This window comes from Anomaloglossus baeobatrachus, chromosome 4 (genome assembly GCF_048569485.1).
Source record: "Anomaloglossus baeobatrachus isolate aAnoBae1 chromosome 4, aAnoBae1.hap1, whole genome shotgun sequence".
NCBI lineage: Eukaryota > Metazoa > Chordata > Amphibia > Anura > Aromobatidae > Anomaloglossus > Anomaloglossus baeobatrachus.
In genome coordinates, this window is record NC_134356.1 from 375,991,074 (window position 1) to 376,011,451 (window position 20,378).

Here is a 20,378-nt window from a genome sequence, read left to right on the forward strand (position 1 = left end):
ACAAAAGTCTCAGAAGAGTGCTCAAATGACATGGCATCAGCATGGGGAAGACCCCTTGAAGCATTTATCACTCAAAAGTCACAGATGTGAACAATTTTGTCCGAGTTTTACGCCATTTTTACGGACTCACCAGAAAACCTTCCAAAATGACACCAAAATGAATTTTCATGGCGGAAATGTTAAGGGCACATACCCAATAGTGAGATAGAGCTGGTGTATGTTACTTTTTGAGATTAATACATGAAAGATTTTACATGAAAACCTTGTGTGGCACTCCGATGTCCAAAACGCACGTTTTGTGCTTTTTACTAGCGATGTCGGTCATTTTTTTTTTTTTATTCTATCTCCCTCAGTCCGTCGGTCTGTCTCTCTCTGTCTTGTCTGTCCCCCTCTCACAGTCTGTCGGTCAGTTCCCCCCCCTCTCTCTTACTTACCATTCCCCGATCACTGCCGCGGCGCTGCACAGCTGTTCAAACTCCGGTGGCTTTTCCTCTTTTGAAAAAGCCGGCCGCTCATTAATCAATCTCCTATTCCCTGCTGTCCTGCTTTTCGGCGCCTATGATTGGTTGCAGTGAGACACGCTCCCACACTGAGTGACAGCTGTCTCACTGCAACCAATCACAGCAGCCGGTGTGTGTATACTGTGCAGTGAAATAAATAATTAAATAATTAAAAAAAACGGCATGCGGTCCCCCCAATTTTAATACCAGCCAGATAAAGCCATACGGCTGAAGGCTGGTATTCTCAGGATGGGGAGCTCCACGTTATGGGGAGCCCCCCACCCTAACAATATCAGTCAGCAGCCGCCCAGAATTGCCGCATACATTAGATGCGACAGTTCTGGGGCTGTACCCGGCTCTTCCCGATTTACCCTGGTGCGTTGGCAAATCGGGGTAATAAGGAGTTAATGGCAGCCCATAGCTGCCAATAAGTCCTAGATTAATCATGTCAGGCGTCTATGAGACACCCTCCATGATTAATCTGTAAGTTACAGTAAATAAACACACACACACCAGAAAAAATCCTTTATTAGAAATAAAAACACACACATATACCCTGGTTCACCACTTTAATCAGCCCGAAAAAGCCCTCCATGTCCGGCGTAATCCAGGATGATCCAGCGTCGCATCCAGCGCTGCTGCATGGAGGTGACCGGAGCCGCAGCACACACAGCCGCTCCGGTCACCTCCACACAGCAAATGAACACAGCCGCGCGATCAGCTGCTGTCACTGAGGTTACCCGCGGCCACCGGTGGATGCAGCGGTGACAGCGGGTAACCTCAGTGACAGCAGCTGATCGCGCGGCTGTGTTCATTTGCTGTGTGGAGGTGACCGGAGCGGCGGAGTCTTCTGCAGCTCCGGTCACCTCCATGCAGCAGCGCTGGATGCGACGCTGGATCATCCTGGATTACGCCGGACAAGGAGGGCTTTTTCGGGCTGATTAAAGTGGTGAACCAGGGTATATGTGTGTGTTTTTTATTTCTAATAAAGGATTTTTTCTGGTGTGTGTGTTTATTTACTGTAACTTACAGATTAATCATGGAGGGTGTCTCATAGACGCATGACATGATTAATCTAGGACTTATTGGCAGCTATGGGCTTCCAATAACTCCTTATTACCCCGATTTGCCAACGCACCAGGGTAAATCGGGAAGAGCCGGGTACAGCCCCAGAATTGTCGCATATAATGTATGCGGCAATTCTGGCCAGCTGCTGACTGATATTGTTAGGGTGGGGGGCTCCCCATAACGTGGGGCTCCCCATCCTGAGAATACCAGCCTTCAGCTGTATGGCTTTATCTGGCTGGTATTAAAATTGGGGGGAACCGCACGCTGTTTTTTTAATTATTTATTTATTTATTTTACTGCACAGTATAGACACGCCCACCGGCTGCTGTGATTGGGTGCAGTGTGACACCTGTCACTCAGCGTGGGGGCGTGTCTCACTGCAACCAATCATAGGCGCCTGTGGGCGTGGAAAGCAGGGAATATGAGATGGCTGTGTACAGAGCACAGCGCGCCGGCCGGTATAAAGGCTCGGTCACGCTGTGCAGGCCGGCCAATCACTGCAATTCCACAACTAACAGGGCTGTGGCATTGCAGTGGTCTGCCAGCCAATCCCTGCATGAGGGCTGGCTCTCAAAAGAGCGCCAACATGCAGGGATGAAGACCACGAGTAAAGCACGAGTATTGCAAAATTACTCGGTACCCCGCCGAGCAGCCCGAGTACAGTGATACTCGTGCGAGTACCGAGTAGTTACAAGCATGCTCGCTCATCACTATTTATTACATTAAGTTCCTACTGAAGAAACCTTAGTCTACTTTTCGTTGAGTTTTTCCCCACTCTCGGTGCTCGTACTTTCGGTGCAATCACAGCATGCTGCATTTTGCAGCGAGTCTCGGCTCACGCACCCCCATACAAGCCTATGGGAGCTTGTGAAACATCGCACTGCACTCGCATGGTATGCGACTGCAGTGCGACGTACACCAAGACAGACAGTGGAGTAGATGGGAGAAAATGTTCCCTCCCTCTTCTCCGAGGCTGTGATATGATCGCAAGATCGCATCACAGTCGCATGACCCTAGGCTGACGCACGCAGCAGAGGGTCATTAGCATATCGCTTCTGATGCTCTCCCATCGGAAGCAGTACGCAAGTGGAAAAGAACCCTAATGGTGAGGCTAGCATCTCTCTGGGCCTCACTAGTCAGGATGAGGTCAGGGCAAGTGAGGGCCTAAGTATGCTATCCGCGTATGGGTGGGGAGGGGAAGGACTCGCCTAGGGACATTAGAGATTGCAGGGATCAGCCACAGGTGAGTGTTAGGAGGTGACCCTACTACCCTCTCTCCAGTGCAAAGGACTATCGTATTGTGTACTCTTTGTGTTGCGTTGCTCACCGGGGGTTTTCCGTTCCCCCGATATAACACCATATAGGTGTTTCCACTGTGTTGGGCCACTCGTACCTGGCGTGGCACCCGTAGTCACATCATGACACTAATGCTTAAATATTGTCACTGGGGGCTATTATAATTTCACTGGTTGGGATATAAACACCTATTTTTTTTACCAGGGACCTTCATTTACTTGTAGATTGTCTTATTGTTGCAAGCTTTTTGTAGCACTTGAGTGATGCATACTCAAGTCTGATGCATTTCAGTGATATATACTTTGGCATTTTGCCCACTGAATTTATTTCAATATACTAGGAAGGCCTTATAGTACCCTGTAAAATCTGCTTTTCAAAAAAAAAATCATGGTATCTATTAGACAAGTTTGTACTTAGCAATTTATCTGAGACTTCACTACATTGAGAAGTATTGGTTGGTAAGATGTACCTTGATTTATATCACTAAATGTGGATATTCTAAGAACTATTTTGTACCTTTACTTGCTAGTATTACCTTGATTATCTCCAATACTAGATGACCTGTGTATACTATTTGCTATTTGATAGAATATGCTCATTATATAGTTTACAAAGCATTTGGGCAGTTACTTGTATGTGTAAGTATTAATGGTCACCTATTCTAGTGCAGTGTATGCGCATAATATATTACATGGATGGTCAGGAATAGCTTTAAATGTAATTTACATGCATTAATGATGTTTTAACAGGAGAATAATGATCATATTCGCAGGGATCATGACTGCGACTGGGCCCAAGGGTGTAGGTGGCCAGCCGACTACAGTACCTGTTTCAGCTGGATGTGGGTGCGCATCCAATATCCTGCTGAAATACAATCACAGCACAGAGATCTGTGAATACGCACTACCCCCTAAGCCCATAATACTGGGTATGAGGAGCAGTGAATATTCTGACACAGCTGACAGCACTGTAAGTGGGCATGCATGACAGTGATGCCATGCGCTGCGCCGCTAACATTGGTCAGTTGCCAGAGTTGGAGGAGGACACGGCGGAGTGACAGGAAGGTGAGTATAATCATTTTGTTGTTGTTTTTTTTTTGATTTTTTTTTTACTGATGGCAGCATGCTGGGGATCATAATTACAAGAATGCAGACATATACCAGGATGGGGCTATATACCAGAATGCGGACATGAGTGGGACATATATCAGGGTGGGGCTATATACCAAGATGGGGACATATATCAGAATGGGGCTATATCATAGAATCATAGAATGGTAGAGCTGGAAGGGACCTCAAGGGCCATTGGGTCCAACCCTGTGCGAGTGCAGGCTTTCCTAAATCATCCCAGCTATATGTTTATGCAGTTTTGGCTTGAAGATTTCCATTGATGGAGAGCTCACCACCTCCCGTGATAGCCTGTTCCACTCTCTGACTGCCCTCACTGTCAGAAAGTTTTTCCTAATGTCTAATCTGAATCTCCTTCCTTTAAGTTTCATCCCATTGCTTCTTGTACTTCCTTGTGCTAATGAGAATAGGGTAGTTCCCTCTGCACTGTGACTACCTTTCAGATATAAAATACTAGGATATACTAGAATGGGGACATGATGAGGCTATATATCAGGATGGAGCTATATAGCAGGATAGGGAGATGATGGGTACATATACCAGGATGGGTTTATATGCCAGGATGTGGCCATAATAGGGACATATACTAGGATGGGGCTACATCCCCAGATGAAGACATGATGGGGTCATATATACCAGGATAGGGACATAATGAAGCTATATACCAGGAAGGGTGCATGATTGGGACATATACAGTATATATATATATATATATATATATATATATATATATATATATCAGGATAGGGCTATGAACCAGGATGAGGACATATACTAGGATGGGGCTAAAGATACCAGGATGGAGACATGATGGGGTCATATATACCAGGATGGGGACATGATCGTGTCATATATACCAGGATGGGACCGTGCTGGGGACATATATACCAGGATGGTCTATGATGGGGACATATATACCAGGATGGGGACACACATACTAGCATTTTGCCATGATGGGGGGTCATACACCAGGATGGAGGACATTTACCAGGAAGTGGCCCAGGATGGGGGGACATTAGTACACGATGAAGGGGATGTGGGGAGGGCAACTCGTATGTCTTAATAGGATAATGAATGTTACAATGGACCAGATTGGTGGGTGGCTGGATCAAACTTTGCACTGGGGCTAGAATTAAGCAAATGCCTAACTATTCGTACTTGGTATACTCATAACGAGTACTGTCTAAAGCGGCCTTTACACGCTGCGATATCGGTACAGATATCGCTAGTGTGGGTACCCGCCCCCATCTGTTGTACAACACGGGCAAATTGCTGCCCATGCCGCAAAACATCGCCCAGACCCATCAGATGTACTTACCTGCCCAGCGACGTCGCTATGACCGGCGAACCGCCTCCTTTCTAAGGGGGTGGTTCGTTCAGTGCCACAGCGACGTCACAGCTGCGTCACTGAACCGCCGCCCAATAGAAGCGGAGGGGCGGAGATGAGCGAGACGTAACATCCTGCCCACCTCCTTCCTTCCGCATAGCGGCCGGGACGCAGGTAAGGAGAGGTTCCTCGTTCCTGCAGCGTCACACGGAGCGATGTGTGCTGCCGCAGGAACGAGGAACAACTGCGTTACTGCTACAGTAACGATATTTGAGAATGGACCCCCATGTCACCGATGAGCGACTTTGCACGTTTTTGCGATGATGCAAAATCGCTCATAGGTGTCACACGCAACGGCATCACTAATGCGGCCGGATGTGCGTCACCAATTCCGTGACCCCAACGACTTCGCATTAGCGATGTCGTAGCGTGTAAAGCCCCCTTAATACTGGCGTATTCATCCCGAAAAGCATGTGCAATGCACGTCAATGGGGAATACTCGCAAAGTAACGAGTAACCTGAATGCTGCACGATTTGCTACTTGCGCGAATAGTATGGCATTCGGGTTACTCTTTACTTCGCAAGTTTTTCCCATTGACTTGCATTGCACATGCTTTTCTGAATAAATACATGAATAATTGACAGTACTTGTTATGAGTATAGCGAGTACGAATAGTTAGGTACTCGGTCAACTGTTACTGGGACCCATCAGACTCTAGTTACGCCACTGTCTTTTACTATTCTTTAGCGGCTTGTTTTATGAAAATGTCTCATTTATGTAATGGTTTTTATATTATTATTCACTGATAAAGAGGTGATTAATTCTGATACATTTCAGTTGTCTGAATTGCTTATGGTACAGCATTACCGAATATAATTTTTAACTTGACAGGGGGTGCCAATTAAAGATTTCCAAAATTCTGTGCTGGATACAGATACACCGGCCTGTTTTCCTCACCTTACATGTCCTCTACAGCAAAAAAAAAAAGCATCACTCCAACTATAACATTTGTAGCCCTTCACAACAGTAATTCCATTGCAGCCAGACATCATAGTCCCCATTTTGAGCCACAACTGCACCCCATAGCACGACAATCGTTTTATCAAATAGACACAGTAACGGACAATGGTTATAATGTCAGGTATACTTTTGTTCCTTGAGTGTTTTTTCTTTAAACCATTAATGCAAAATCACGTCCATGTAAGTGATTGTGGGAGTTTCTGTGCGTGAAGAGGGCTCAAGAGCTGAGCCTTGTCCCTAACAAGTAACTAGATTACATACCCATATTCTGTCTATTAGTTGAAGCTGAGCTCCGATCGTTGATGCAAACAATCTAAGGACAGTTTCACACTTGCGTTGTTTTGACGCAAACAGAATCCGTCACTAATGTAGTACAGTTCATTTATTTACAGTGGAAGCGCGTTACTATGGCGTGTGTGTGTGTGTCATGCAGTACCCGCTTGTGTCCACATGATGTCGCACTTCCACTGTAAATAAATGAACTGTACTACATTAGTGACGGGTCCCGTTTCCGTCAAAACAACGCAAATATGAAACTACCCTAAATGCCAGAGTCAAATCTCTGACACCACCATTCAAAAGGAAAGCAAGCTGGTACAGCATGGAGTATAAGCGATAAAATCATCACAGGTTTAAAGTTGCCTAAAGAGAGACACAAACAAGAAATATATGTTTTTCAACATCTAAGATGAAAAAAATAAATAAAATTTAATTCGCTAATTTTTTACAATTAAAAATAAAGAAATGTTAAAAATAAAAACAAACATTTGGCATTGGTGAGTTTATAAAAAATCTGATCTGTCAAATTAAACAATTAATCAACTGCTATCGTTAAATACTGTAATGAGAAAAACAAATACAAATCATAAATGACAGAATTGCATTTTTTCAGTCACCACTTCTCTTTTAAAAAAAAAAAAAAAAAGCAACAGAAACGATCAAAAACATTGTGTGTACTCCAAATTAGGACCCCCAAAATAACCCTATCAGCTGATTATGCAAAATGAAGGCTTCAAAGCGCTCAATTGGTGGGAAAATGAAAGTGATATAGATCTCGGAAAATGGTAACATAAAGAAAAATTTTTTTTCTTAGTCTTTTCTACATATTTAAAATAGAAAAAAAAACTATGCAAGTTTGGTATCAGTAATCATATTGGCCTACAGAATTAGGATTGGGAGTCTTTTTTGCCAAAGGATCAACACCAGAAAAACAAAGCCCCCCCCCCCAAAAAACATGGCAGAATTAACTTTTTTCACAATTGTAATTTTTTTCTTGTTTCCAGTATATAGAATGTTTAAATGAATGCGGTTATTGAAAACTAAAAATTGTCCCAAAAGACGAGAAACACTTATATGGCTATGTTGGTGATAAAATAAAAAAAAAGTTGGAAGCAGAAGAAAAAAGGCGTTAACAAAAAAAAATGTTATATAGATATTGTGGAAAAAGTCAATACCTTACCTAAAGAAATATTAGAATTTGAGTTTTTCAACCACAACATGAACTTCACTGATAGTTTGGAGAACATTGTGTGCGGGCATGTATAGTACAGACCAAAAGTTTGGGCAAACCTTCTCATTCAAAGAGTTTTCTTTATTTTCATGACTATGAAAATTGTAGATTCACATTGAAGGCATCAAAACTGTGAATTAGCACATGTGGAATGAAATACTTAAAGGGGTTATCCGGCTTCTTTGACATTTTTTTTTTTATTTCCCTATTGGGCTACATTGGGGCAGGTAAGTAGATAGAGACCACTTACCTGCCCTGCTGTCAGCCCCTCTCCCCCGGCTCAGAGCGGTCATGTGACCGCTCCTGCCGCGATTTTGCTGCTTCCGGTCATTTCATGTCTACATGGGCAGGGCCATGTTGACATGCAAATGTGGAACAGCTTGTCGCCTCCCTGCTGGGTGTCTACAGTGTGATGAGCCCCGCCCCCCTTCCCTGCACTCTCCCACACATTCCCCCGCACCTCCAGTAACCTCCCCCTGCACTGCTGTGGGGTCCGTGATCTGGGGGCGGGGCCTGGCGGCAGCTGCCGTGGTGTCAGCGCCAGCACCGGGCCCCCTGCCCAGGATCGCACATTCAAATGTACCGGCATCACAGATCACCGATGCCGGTACATTTGAAAGTGCTGATGAGAAGCAGCGCAGCGCAGCTTCTCATCACTGTCCCTCCCGCTGTCTATGCTCTCTTCAGCACAGCGGTGACATCACTACTGTGCTGAAGAGAGCACAGACAGCGCATGAACGTGCAGGAGCGGCGGGGACCGAGGACAGGTGAGTATGTACTCCACATGTGTTCCCGATGGGGATGGGGGGGTTACAGAGCCATATGTGTGCGTGTGCAGAGCCATATGTGTGCGTGTGCGGTACAGAGCCATATGTGTGCGGTGCAGAGCCATATGTGTGCGTGTGCGGTGCAGAGCCATATGTGTGCGTGTGCAGTGCAGAGCCATGTGTGTGCATGTGCAGAGCCATATGTGTGCGTGTGCGGTGCAGAGCCATGTGTGTGCGTGTGCAGAGCCATGTGTGTGCGTGTACGGTGCAGAGCCATGTGTGTGCGTGTGCAGAGCCATATGTGTGCGTGTGCGGTGCAGAGCCATATGTGTGCGTGTGCGATGCAGAGCCATGTGTGTGCGTGTGCAGAGTCATGTGTGTGCGTGTACGGTGCAGAGCCATGTGTGTGCGTGTGCAGAGCCATATGTGTGCGTGTGCGGTGCAGAGCCATATGTGTGCGTGTGAGGTACAGAGTCATATGTGTGCAGAGCCATATGTGTGCGTGTGCGGTGCAGAGCCATATGTGTGCGTGTGCGGTGCAGAGCCATGTGTGTGCGTGTGCAGAGCCATGTTTGTGCGTGTACGGTGCAGAGCCATGTGTGTGTTTGTGCAGAGCCATATGTGTGCGTGTGCGGTGCAGAGCCATATGTGTGCGTGTGCGGTGCAGAGTCATGTGTGTGCGTGTGCAGAGCCATGTGTGTGCGTGTACGGTGCAGAGCCATGTGTGTGTGTGTGCAGAGCCATATGTGTGCGTGTGGGGTGCAGAGCCATATGTGTGCGTGTGAGGTACAGAGCCATATGTGTGCGTGTGAGGTGCAGAACCATATGTGTGTGTGTGCGGTGCAGAGCCATATGTGTGCGTGTGCGGTGCAGAGCCATATGTGTGCATGTGCGGTGCAGAGCCATGTGTGTGCATGTGCAGAGCCATGTGTGTGCGTTTACGGTGCAGAGCCATGTGTGTGCGTGTGCAGAGCCATATGTGTGCATGTGCGGTGCAGAGCCATATGTGTGCGTGTGAGGTACAGAGCCATATGTGTGCGTGTGCGGTGCAGAACCATATGTGTGCGTGTGCGGTGCAGAGCCATATGTGTGCGTGTGCGGTACAGAGCCACATGTGTGCGTGTGCGGTGCAGAGCCATATGTGTGCGTGTGCAGAGCCATATATGTGCGTGTGCGGTGCAGAGCCATATGTGTGCGTGTGCGGTGCAGAGCCATGGGTGTGCGTGTGCAGAGCCATATGTGTGCGTGTGCGGTGCAGAGCCATATGTGTGCGTGTGCGGTACAGAGCCATATGTGTGCGGTGCAGAGCCATATGTGTGCATGTGCGGTACAGAGCCATATGTGTGCATGTGCGGTGCAGAGCCATGTGTGTGCGTGTGCAGAGCCATATGTGTGCGTGTGCGGTGCAGAGCCATATGTGTGCGTGTGCGGTGCAGAGCCATATGTGTGCGTGTGCGGTACAGAGCCATATGTGTGCGGTGCAGAGCCATATGTATGCGTGTGCGGTGCAGAGCCATATGTGTGTGTGTGCGGTACAGAGCCATATGTGTGCGTGTGCGGTACAGAGCCATATGTGTGTGTGTGCGGTACAGAGCCATATGTGTGCGTGTGCGGTGCAGAGCCATATGTGTGCGTGTGCGGTACAGAGCTATATGTGTGCGGTGCAGAGCCATATGTGTGCATGTGCGGTGCAGAGCCATATGTGTGCGTGTGCGGTGCAGAGCCATATGTGTGCGTGTGCAGAGCCATAGGTGTGCGTGTGCGGTGCAGAGCCATATGTGTGCATATGCGGTGCAGAGCCATATGTGTGCGTGTGCGGTACAGAGCCATATGTGTGTGTGTGCGGTACAGAGCCATATGTGTGCGTGTGTGGTACAGAGCCATATGTGTGCGTGTGCGGTACAGAGCCATATGTGTACGTGTGCGGTACAGAGCCATATGTGTGCGTGTGCGGTGCAGAGCCATATGTGTGCGTGTGCGGTACAGAGCCATATGCGTGCGGTGCAGAGCCATATGTGTGCGTGTGAGGTACAGAGCCATATGTGTGCGTGTGCGGTGCAGAACGATATGTGTGCGTGTGCGGTGCAGAGCCATATGTGTGCGTGTGCGGTACAGAGCCATATGTGTGCGTGTGCGGTGCAGAGCCATATGTGTGCGTGTGCAGAGCCATATGTGTGCGTGTGCGGTGCAGAGCCATATGTGTGCGTGTGCGGTGCAGAGCCATGTGTGTGCGTGTGCAGAGCCATATGTGTGTGTGTGCGGTGCAGAGCCATGTGTGTGCGGTGCAGAGCCATATGTGTGCGTGTGCGGTACAGAGCCATATGTGTGCGGTACAGAGCCATATGTGTGTGGTGCAGAGCCATATGTGTGCGTGTGCGTTGCAGAGCCATATGTGTGCGTGTGCGGTACAGAGCCATATGTGTGTGTGTGCGGTACAGAGCCATATGTGTGTGTGTGCGGTACAGAGCCATATGTGTGCGTGTGCGGTACAGAGCCATATGCGTGCGTGTGTGGTACAGAGCCATATGTGTGCATGTGCTGTACAGAGCCATATGTGTGCGTGTGCGGTACAGAGCCATATGTGTGCGTGTGCGGTACAGAGCCATATGTGTGCGTGCGCGGTACAGAGCCATATGTGTGCGTGTGCGGTACAGAACCATATGTGTGCGTGTGCGGTGCAGAGCCCGATGTGGGGCTGTTATTTGCAATGCTGTAGTGATACCAGGTCAGGTGCTGGGGAAGAATACTGACATGGAATGTGTGTGCAGGGGGCGGGCAGGGGGCGAGGCTGGACACTGGGGTGGGGCTGGACACTGAGGCTGGGCGGTGACAGCTCTGACTGAGGTTTTGCACAGGAAGTGGTAATGTTTGCTGGATCTGAATGTAAACAAGAGCTGCAGAGAATAAAGGGATAATTCAAGAGGAACAAAAGTTAGAAAACAAAAAATAACAATGTAGGTGTGATTTATATGACAATACAGCACAGATAAACTCAAAAATTTTTGTTAAGCTAATGTCGGACAACTCCTTTAACAAAAAAGTGTGAAACAACTGAAAATATGGTCTTATATTCTAGGTTCTTCAAAGTAGCCACCTTTTGCTTTGATTACTGCTTTGCACACTCTTGGCATTCTCTTGATGAGCTTCAAGAGGCAGTCACCGGAAATGGTTTTCACTTCACAGGTGTACCCTGTCAGGCTTAATAAGTGGGATTTCTTGCCTTATAAATGGAGTTGGGACCATCAGTTGTGTTGTGCAGAAGTCTGGTGGATACACAGCTGATAGTCCTACTGAATAAACTGATAGAATTTGTATTATGGCAAGAAAAAAGCAGCTAAGTAAAGAAAAATGAGTGGCCATCCTTACTTTAAGAAATGAAGATCAGTCAGTCCGAAAAATTGGGAAAACTTAAAGTGTCCCCAAGTGCAGTGGTAAAAACCATCAAACGCTACAAAGAAACTGGCTCACATGAGGAACGTCATAGAAAAGGAAGACCAAGAGTCACCTCTGCTGCGGATGATAAGTTTATCCGAGTCACCAGCCTCATAAATCGCAGGTTAACAGTAGCTCAGATTACAGACCAGTTCAATGCCACACAGAGTTCTAGCAGCAGACACATCTCGAGAACAACTGTTAAGAGGAGACTTTGTGCAGCTGGACTTTATGGTAAAATAGCTGCTAGGAAGCCCCCGCTAAGGACAGGCAACAAACAGAGGAGACTTGTTTGGGCTAAAGAACACAAGGAATGGACATTAGACCAGTGGAAATCTGTGCTTTGGTCTGATGAGTCCAAATTTGAGATCTTTGGATCCAACCACCATGTCTTTGTGCGACGCAGAATAGGTGAACGGATAGACTCTACATGCCTGGTTCCCACCGTGAAGCATGGGGGAGGAGGTGTGATGGTGTGGGGGTGCTTTGCTGGTGACACTGTTGGGCATTTATTCAAAATTGAAGGCATACTGAACCAGCATGGCTACCACAACATCTTGCAGTGGCATGCTATTCCATCCGGTTTGCGTTTAGTTGGACAATCATTTATTTTTCAACAGGACAATGACCCCAAACACACCTCCAAGCTGTGTAAGGGTTATTTGACTAAGAAGGAGAGTGATGGGGTGCTACGCCAGATGACCTGGCCTCCACAGTCACCAGACCTGAACCCAATCGAGATGGTTTGGGGTGAGCTGGACCGCAGAGTGAAGGCAAAAGGGCCAACAAGTGCTAAGCATCTCTGGGAACTCCTTCAAGACTGTTGGAAAACCATTTCCGGTAACTACCTCTTGAAGCTCGTCAAGAGAATGCCAAGAGTGTGCAAAGCAGTAATCAAAGCAAAATGTGGCTACTTTGAAGAACCTAGAATATAAGACATATTTACAGTTGTTTCACAGTGTTTTTTTAAGTATTTCATTCCACGTGTTAATTCATAGTTTTGATGCCTTAAATATGAATCTACAATTTTCAGAGTCATGAAAATAAAGAAAACTCTTTGAATGAGGTGTGTCCAAACGTTTGGTCGGTACTGTGTGTGTGTGTGTTTGCTGGGTTAAAGTATTCTCTCTTCATCCTCACCAGTCTTGAAAGCCACTCCGTGAAGCAGCATTTTATCAAAGTCATTCTGAAGTGTGAATGATATTATTATGTGTATTTGTTTATTGGTTTCTAATCCCTTTAAGGATTAAGACGAGGATAAAAAAGACCAATATAATTTTAGAAAACTGACATTCTATTCTGGTTGGAAGAATTGGAGCAAAGCATGCATAACATTTGGAATAAATGACATTTGGTAGAAAAGCGATAGCACACTGACAGACACCTCTTGTTTTGCAGCTTATTTTCCCAAAGAATAAAAAACTCCAAGTGCCAGATAATTCTCCTTTCTGAGATAAACTGTCAAGGGAGAGTCGAGAAACTCTAGAAATTCCACATTTTTTCATTGAAACTGGCTAAGTTAAAAATTAGCATGGAGTTTGGAGAAAGGCTGAAAGGGAAGTCATCATTAGAAAATGACCTACTGTTTAAATTGAGTTTTCTGTTACAGGTAATTTTTTTTAAAAAAGGGTTTTTTTTTTGTATGTTTCTTTTTAATATTGCTATGACTAAACTAAGAAAAAAAAGGAATTTTGTCATTTTTACACTCCCCACCGGGAGTTGTTTTTTTTTTTTTTTTAGACTTTCATCAAGACATACTGGCCTTTTCAGTAGAGTAAGGATTACTGTGACAGGTAACATCACTATACAAGGCTGATTACACAGGATCCACCAATCACAATGGGCGATGTCAGAGCTGATCCTGCTCCTCCGCAGTGGTAGACACTGTGCTGGCTCTGGCTCTTTTATGCTTTGCCCGTTGCAATGCCACACTATTGTCAATCCCACAACTGACTAAGCCCTGACATAATACCATTCATAGGGCATTCCTTTAGAATGTAAGCCCGCAAGGGCAGGGCCCTCTTCCCTCTGTACTAGTCTGTCTACTGTAACTTGTATATGTATTCTGTATGTAACTCCCTTTTCATGTACAGCACCATGGAATTAATGGTGCTCTATAAATAAATAATAATAATAATAATAATAATAATAGGGCTGGGCATACTGGCAAAGGAGCAGTATTGGACTCCGATAGGAACCAACTTGACCAAACAAGGCAGAATAATAATTTTTATAGAAAATCAAATCTGAAATCAGCGTCAGTCGAAGATGGTGTACTTATGTGTCACAATCGGCTGTATTGAGTTATTGCATTTTTTTTTGTGTGCAATCTTCTGTGTAAAGGGACGAAATCAAGTTGTAAAAGCAGTCAGATAAATGTATGGATTTTGAGGATTTGTATCTCACAAAGCTGTGTGTATCACAAGCAATTTATTTTTTGTCATCTGTTTTACTAGTTAAAGTTTACTTCTGATACAGGTAAAATATATCTTTGTACCGTGTTGCCCAGTAGAGATAAAAAAAATGTTTAAAGGAATTGAGAGTCCTCAGTGGTTGATACCTTTTAATGGCTAACTGAAAAGATGGTAATAATAGCAGCTCCAGACTACTCAGGTCTCTTCATCAGGCTCAGTATAACACAACATTTGAAGAGTCACATATTTATATGTGCTGCGCCCGTGCCAGCAGCCAGTGCTGCTCGGATCCGGATCTACGGTACGGCTCAAGGGGTTTTCCGGACCCGGGGGTCACGTGGACACTCCGAATAAAAGGGGACATATTTATACGGGATTGGTTGTAAAATGTCTGTGACGCCACCCACGGTGTGTGGTGAGATGCAACACCACAGCTGCCATTGCGGCGCTCCCGGGGACGTTGGGCTGGCAGCTGGATGTTAACCCCTCCGTGGGCAGGGATGGATGTCCCGGGTCCCAGTGTCTCTATGTTGAGGATGTTGAGTGCAGGGGCCGGCGCACCCGGCAAGGGCGGGGATGTTACTCACGGTCGAATAAAGCACACAAGTCCTGTGGTAAACCAAGGTGATGGTGGCCGGCTGCTGCAGACGGGTGTATCTGATCCCACACCCGCGTTGGTAGTCAAACTCTCTCTCCTCTGCACTCAGTGTGTTGTAGGTAGGAGTTCACGGTGTGAAACGCGGGAGTTCGCTCCCGGTCCTTTAGTTGGGAGCCGTGCCAATCTGACGCTGACCCTTGGGATCTACGGGCCTTGGTGGTTGCCCTATCCCTCTCTGTGGCTGGTTGTCTACTTTTCGGGACTTAGGTTGGGACAGGACCTAAAATCCTGCCCTTAATTGGTTAATTAGCTAGGCCGTCGGTGCTGGTCCTGGCTTCAGGGTCCAAGTACCCCATCTGTGCACACGGTTTCCGGGTCAGTTCACAATGTTTTATCAGACAACCCTTGGACAAACACTATATTAGGTAGTGCCACCCCACCTATTCGGCATTTGAAAAAAATCCTGGTGTGCTGGCATTTGGAGCGTATATCGGACGGTGTGCATTTATTTATTCAAGTCTATGGGGTACTTTGCACGCTGCGACATCGCAAGCCGATTCTGCGATGTCGAGCGCGATAGTCCCCAGCAGCGATAGTCCCCAGCAGCGATATCTTTTGATAGCTGCCGTAGCGAATATTATCGCTATGGCAACTTCACATGCACTCACCTGCCGTGCGACGTCGCTCTGGCCGGCGACCTGCCTCCTTATTAAGGGGGCGGGTCGTGCGGCGTCACTGCGACGTCACACGGCAGGCGGCCAATAGGAGCGGAGGGGCGGAGATGAGTGGGATGTAAACATCCCGCCCACCTCCTTCCTTCCTCATTGCAGCCGGGACGCAGGTAGGAGATGTTCCAGCTCCTGCAGCTTCATACACAGCGATGTGTGCTGCCACAGGAACGAGGAACTACATCGTACCTGTCGCTGCACCGGCATTATGGAAATGTCGGACCCTACACCGATGATATGATAACGATGCTTTTGCGCTCGTTAATCGTATCAAAAAGCATTTGCACACTACGATATCGACTGCGACGCTGGATGTACGTCACTTTCGATTTGACCCCACCGACATCGCACCTGCGATGTCGTAGTGTGCAAAGCCCGCCTATGGGTGTATGCAAAACATTGGACTGCCCTCGGCTGACATCATAATGCAGTCTGATTTATTCGGACACAAACAATGAAGAAGATGGAGAAATGATGTTTTCCATCTTCTCAGCACCTGTGATACATTTCTCTCATGGGAGGGAATGGGCTTACAGTAAACTGACACTCAGCTCAAACTCTGGTCAGAATAAGTCATTAGCATAATTGATCTAATTCTCTCGGATGAGAGAACATATGCTCCTGTGACACCAGCCTTAAGGCCCCGTCACACTAAGCAACATCGCTAGCAACATCGCTGCTAACGAACAACTTTTGTGACGTTGCTAGCGATGTTGCTGTGTGTGACATCCAGCAACAACCTGGCCCCTGCTGTGAGGTCGATGGTTGTTGCTGAATGTCCTGGGCCATTTTTTAGTTGTTGCTGTCCCGCTGTGAAGCACAGATCGCTGTGTGTGACAGCGAGACAGCAACAACTAAATGTGCAGGCAGCAGGAGCCGGCTTCTGCGGAGGCTGGTAACCACAGTAAACATCGGGTAACCAAGAAGCCCTGTCCTTGGTTACCCGATATTTACCTTTGTTACCAGCCTCCGCCGCTCTCACTGTCAGTGCCGGCTCCTGCTCTGTGCACATGTAGCTGCAGGACACATCGGGTTAATTAACCCGATGTGTGCTGTAGCTAGGAGAGCAGGGAGCCAGCGCTAAGCATTGTGCGCTGCTCCCTGCTCTGTGCACATTTAGCTGCAGGACACATCGGGTAATTAACCCGATGTGTGCTGTAGCTAGGAGAGCAACGAGCCAGCGCTAAGCGGTGTGCGCTGCTCCCTGCTCTGTGCACATGTAGCTGCAGCACACATCGGGTAATTAACCCGATGTGTGCTGTAACTAGGAGAGCAGGGAGCCAGCGCTCAGTGTGCGCTGCTCCCTGCTCTCTGCACGTGTAGCTCCGTGCGCTGGTAACCAAGGTAAATATCGGGTTGGTTACCCGATATTTACCTTAGTTACCAAGCGCAGCATCTTACACGCGGCGCTGGGGGCTGGTCACTGGTTGCTGGTGAGCTCACCAGCAACTCGTGTAGCGACGCTCCAGCGATCCCTGCCAGGTCAGGTTGCTGGTGGGATCGCTGGAGCGTCACAGTGTGACCAGCAACCTCCTAGCAACTTACCAGCGATCCCTATCGTTGTTGGGATCGCTGGTAAGTTGCTTAGTGTGACTGGACCTTAAATGTAACTATGTCTGATCAAATGTAATTAAGAAACAAATCAATTGGTTGCTTGGAAACTTGAAGTACCATATGGAGAAGAGACTAAGGAGAAAAAAAAAACAAATAATGTTGCACATGGTTGTTTAACCAAATCCACTTTCTAAAAGCCCAGCCATTTTACCGCATGCCATACGTTGAACTATGGGGTCATTAATTTTCTCGCCTTCTATAGCTTTCCTGTTAGTTGAGCTTTCAATATATTGGCTGCAGTAAGTAAATTGCACTGATAGCCACAATGTTTGATTAAATAGATCTATTACATTGAAGGTTTTCACAGTCTACTAATAAGACATACATCATACTATTGATTCACTTAGGGTGTATGGTAGGGTTTGCTCTGTATACTTTCTGTTTGGCTAGGTTTTCATTACATTTAATTGACAAACTTTATAATGCTATATGACCGTTTCTAAAAGAGGAACTAAACGTCTACAATATTTTTTTTCATGTGTTGCAGACACTTTAATTGTCTGCAGTTTCTTTGGAGTCTGGGTCTTGAAATCCCCAAGAACTTGGTAGCTCAGAAGACATGAGTAGCGTTGAGCCACGCCCCTAGTGTTCGGGTTCGGTTCGTCAAACGGCGGCTTAGTTCGACGAACACCTTCGAACCCCATTGAAAACAATGGCAGGCAAACAAAATCACATACCAATACATTATACATGTACACATACAGTTAATAAACATTGCCATTACACTTACAGGTCCCCCCGACGTGTCCTGCACTCTGTCTCCTGTCGCTTTTCCTTCCGATCATCACTGCGCCCTCCTGGTAACCAGCACTGATGATAGGACCTTCTGTAATGTCGTCATAGCATGTGACCAGTCACGTGTGTATTATCTCATTGGTTACAGACTGGTCACATGGCTAGACGTCATGCTAGGTCCTGTCAGTGCATCTCTCCGGTACGCGGTGCTCGTTTGAGCATCTTCGTGTACCGGCGAGATGCTCTGGCACATGCTTGGTTCCCCCTTGCTGCATGTGGGCGCTCTTTACAGAGTCAGCCCACATGCAAGGCCTGGATGCCACAGCCGGTGAATAACGGAGATCACCATTGCTATGGTAACCTGCCTGTCAGATTACTATTTCAACGGTGGCAGCGGTGACGTCACTGCTTACAACCCGCAGCCTCTGCTCACTCACTGAGTGATTAGATGGGTGGGTTGAAGGAGAAAGAAGACAGAAGACCAGGATCGTGGAGGGGTGAGAGGGAGTAATAAACATGGAGTCTCTAATTGTGTCTGTGTATTTATTTCTATTAAAGTATTTTTTCTCTTTGTGGTGTCTTTTGTTTTTTAACCCTTTATTGGAGATTCTTAATGGCCGGATCAAACTTGCCTGACATTAAGAATCTCTGGCTTAATACTAGCTAGTAAAGCAAAGCTAGTATTAACCCATTATTACCCAGCGAGCCACCCGTCACCAGGGCAGCTGGAAGAGTTGGATACAGCGCCAGATAATGGCGCTTCTATGAAAGCGCCATTTTCTGCGGCGACTGCGGACTGCAATTCGCAGCAGAGGGGCCCAGAAACCTCGGGCTAACCTGTGCTGCGGATTCCAATCACCAGCTGCCTAGTTGTACCTGGCTGGAAACAAAAATGGGGCGAAGTCCCTGTCGTTTTTGTTTTTTTAATTATTTCATGAAATTCATGAAATAATTAAAAAAAGGGCTTCCTATAGTTTTAGTTCCCAGCCGGGTACAAATAGGCAGCTGGGGGTTGGGGGAAGCCGTACCTGCCTGCTGTACCTGGCTAGCATACAAAAATATGGCGAAGCCAACGTCATTTTTTTGGTGGGCAAAAAACTCCTGCGTACAGTCCTGGATGGAGTATGCTGAGCCTTGTAGTTCTGCAGCTGCTGTCTGCTCTCCTGCATACACTAGTGAATGGAGCATGCTGAGCCTTGTAGTTCTGCTCCCCCTGTCTCTCCCTCCAGCATAAAGTCTTGGATGCAGCATGCTGAGCCTTGTAGTTCTGCAGCTGTTGTCTGCTCTCCTGCATACACTAGTGGATGAAGTATGGTGAGACTTGCAGTTCTGCTCCCCCTGCCTCTCCCTCCAGCATACAGTCCTGGATGGAGGATGCTGAGCCTTGTAGTTCTGCAGCTGCTGTCTGCTCTCCTCCATACAGACAGACAGCAGACAGCAGCTGCAGAACTACAAGGCTCAGCATACTCCATCCAGGACTGTATGCAGGAGTTTTTTGCCCCCCCCAAAAAATTACGTGGGCTTCGCCATGTTTTTGTATGCTAGCCTGGTACAGCAGGCAGCTACGGGCTGCCCCCATCCCCCAGCTTCCTATGTGTACCCGGCTGGGAACCAAAAATATACGGAAGCCCTTTTTTTTTAATTATTTCATGAATTTAATGAAATAATTTAAAAAAAAAAAATGACGTGGGCTTCGCCCAACTTTTGTGTCCAGTCAGATACAACTAGGCAGCTGGGGATTGGAATCCGCAGCTCAGGGTGCCCAAGCTTTCTGGGCACCCCTGCTGCGACTTGCAGTCCGCATCCGCCCCCAGAAAATGGCGCTTTCATAGAAGCGCCATCTTCTGGCGCTGTATCCAACTGAAAATTGGGGGGAACCGCAGCTTTTTTTTTTAATTATTTATTTATTTTACTGCACGATATAGACACGCCCACCGGTGGCTGTGATTGGTTGCAGTGAGACAGCTGACACTCATCGTGGGGGCGTGTTTGACTGCAACCAATCATGGGCGCCGGTGGGCAGGGAAAGCAGGAAATACCAGATTGAATAATGAGCAGCAGCCATTTTCAAAAGAGGAAAAGCCGCTGGAGCTTTGTGACAGCCGTGCAGCGCCGCGCCCGTGATCGGTGAGTAGGAAAGAGAGAGGGATTGTGCTGGGGATGCAGGACGCATGTAGATACGCAACGTGCGCACATAGCCTTACTGCCTTACTTATTTGGTGATCGAACCTTTATCGAACG

General features: G+C 47.1%; 1 protein-coding gene across 9 annotated transcripts in view; it reads right to left on the reverse strand.

The window, feature by feature from the left end:
• The window catches only part of MAGI2 (membrane associated guanylate kinase, WW and PDZ domain containing 2), a 1,367,587-nt gene that overhangs the window by 492,172 nt on the left and 855,037 nt on the right, over positions 1 to 20,378 (reverse strand). The window lies entirely within an intron of this gene.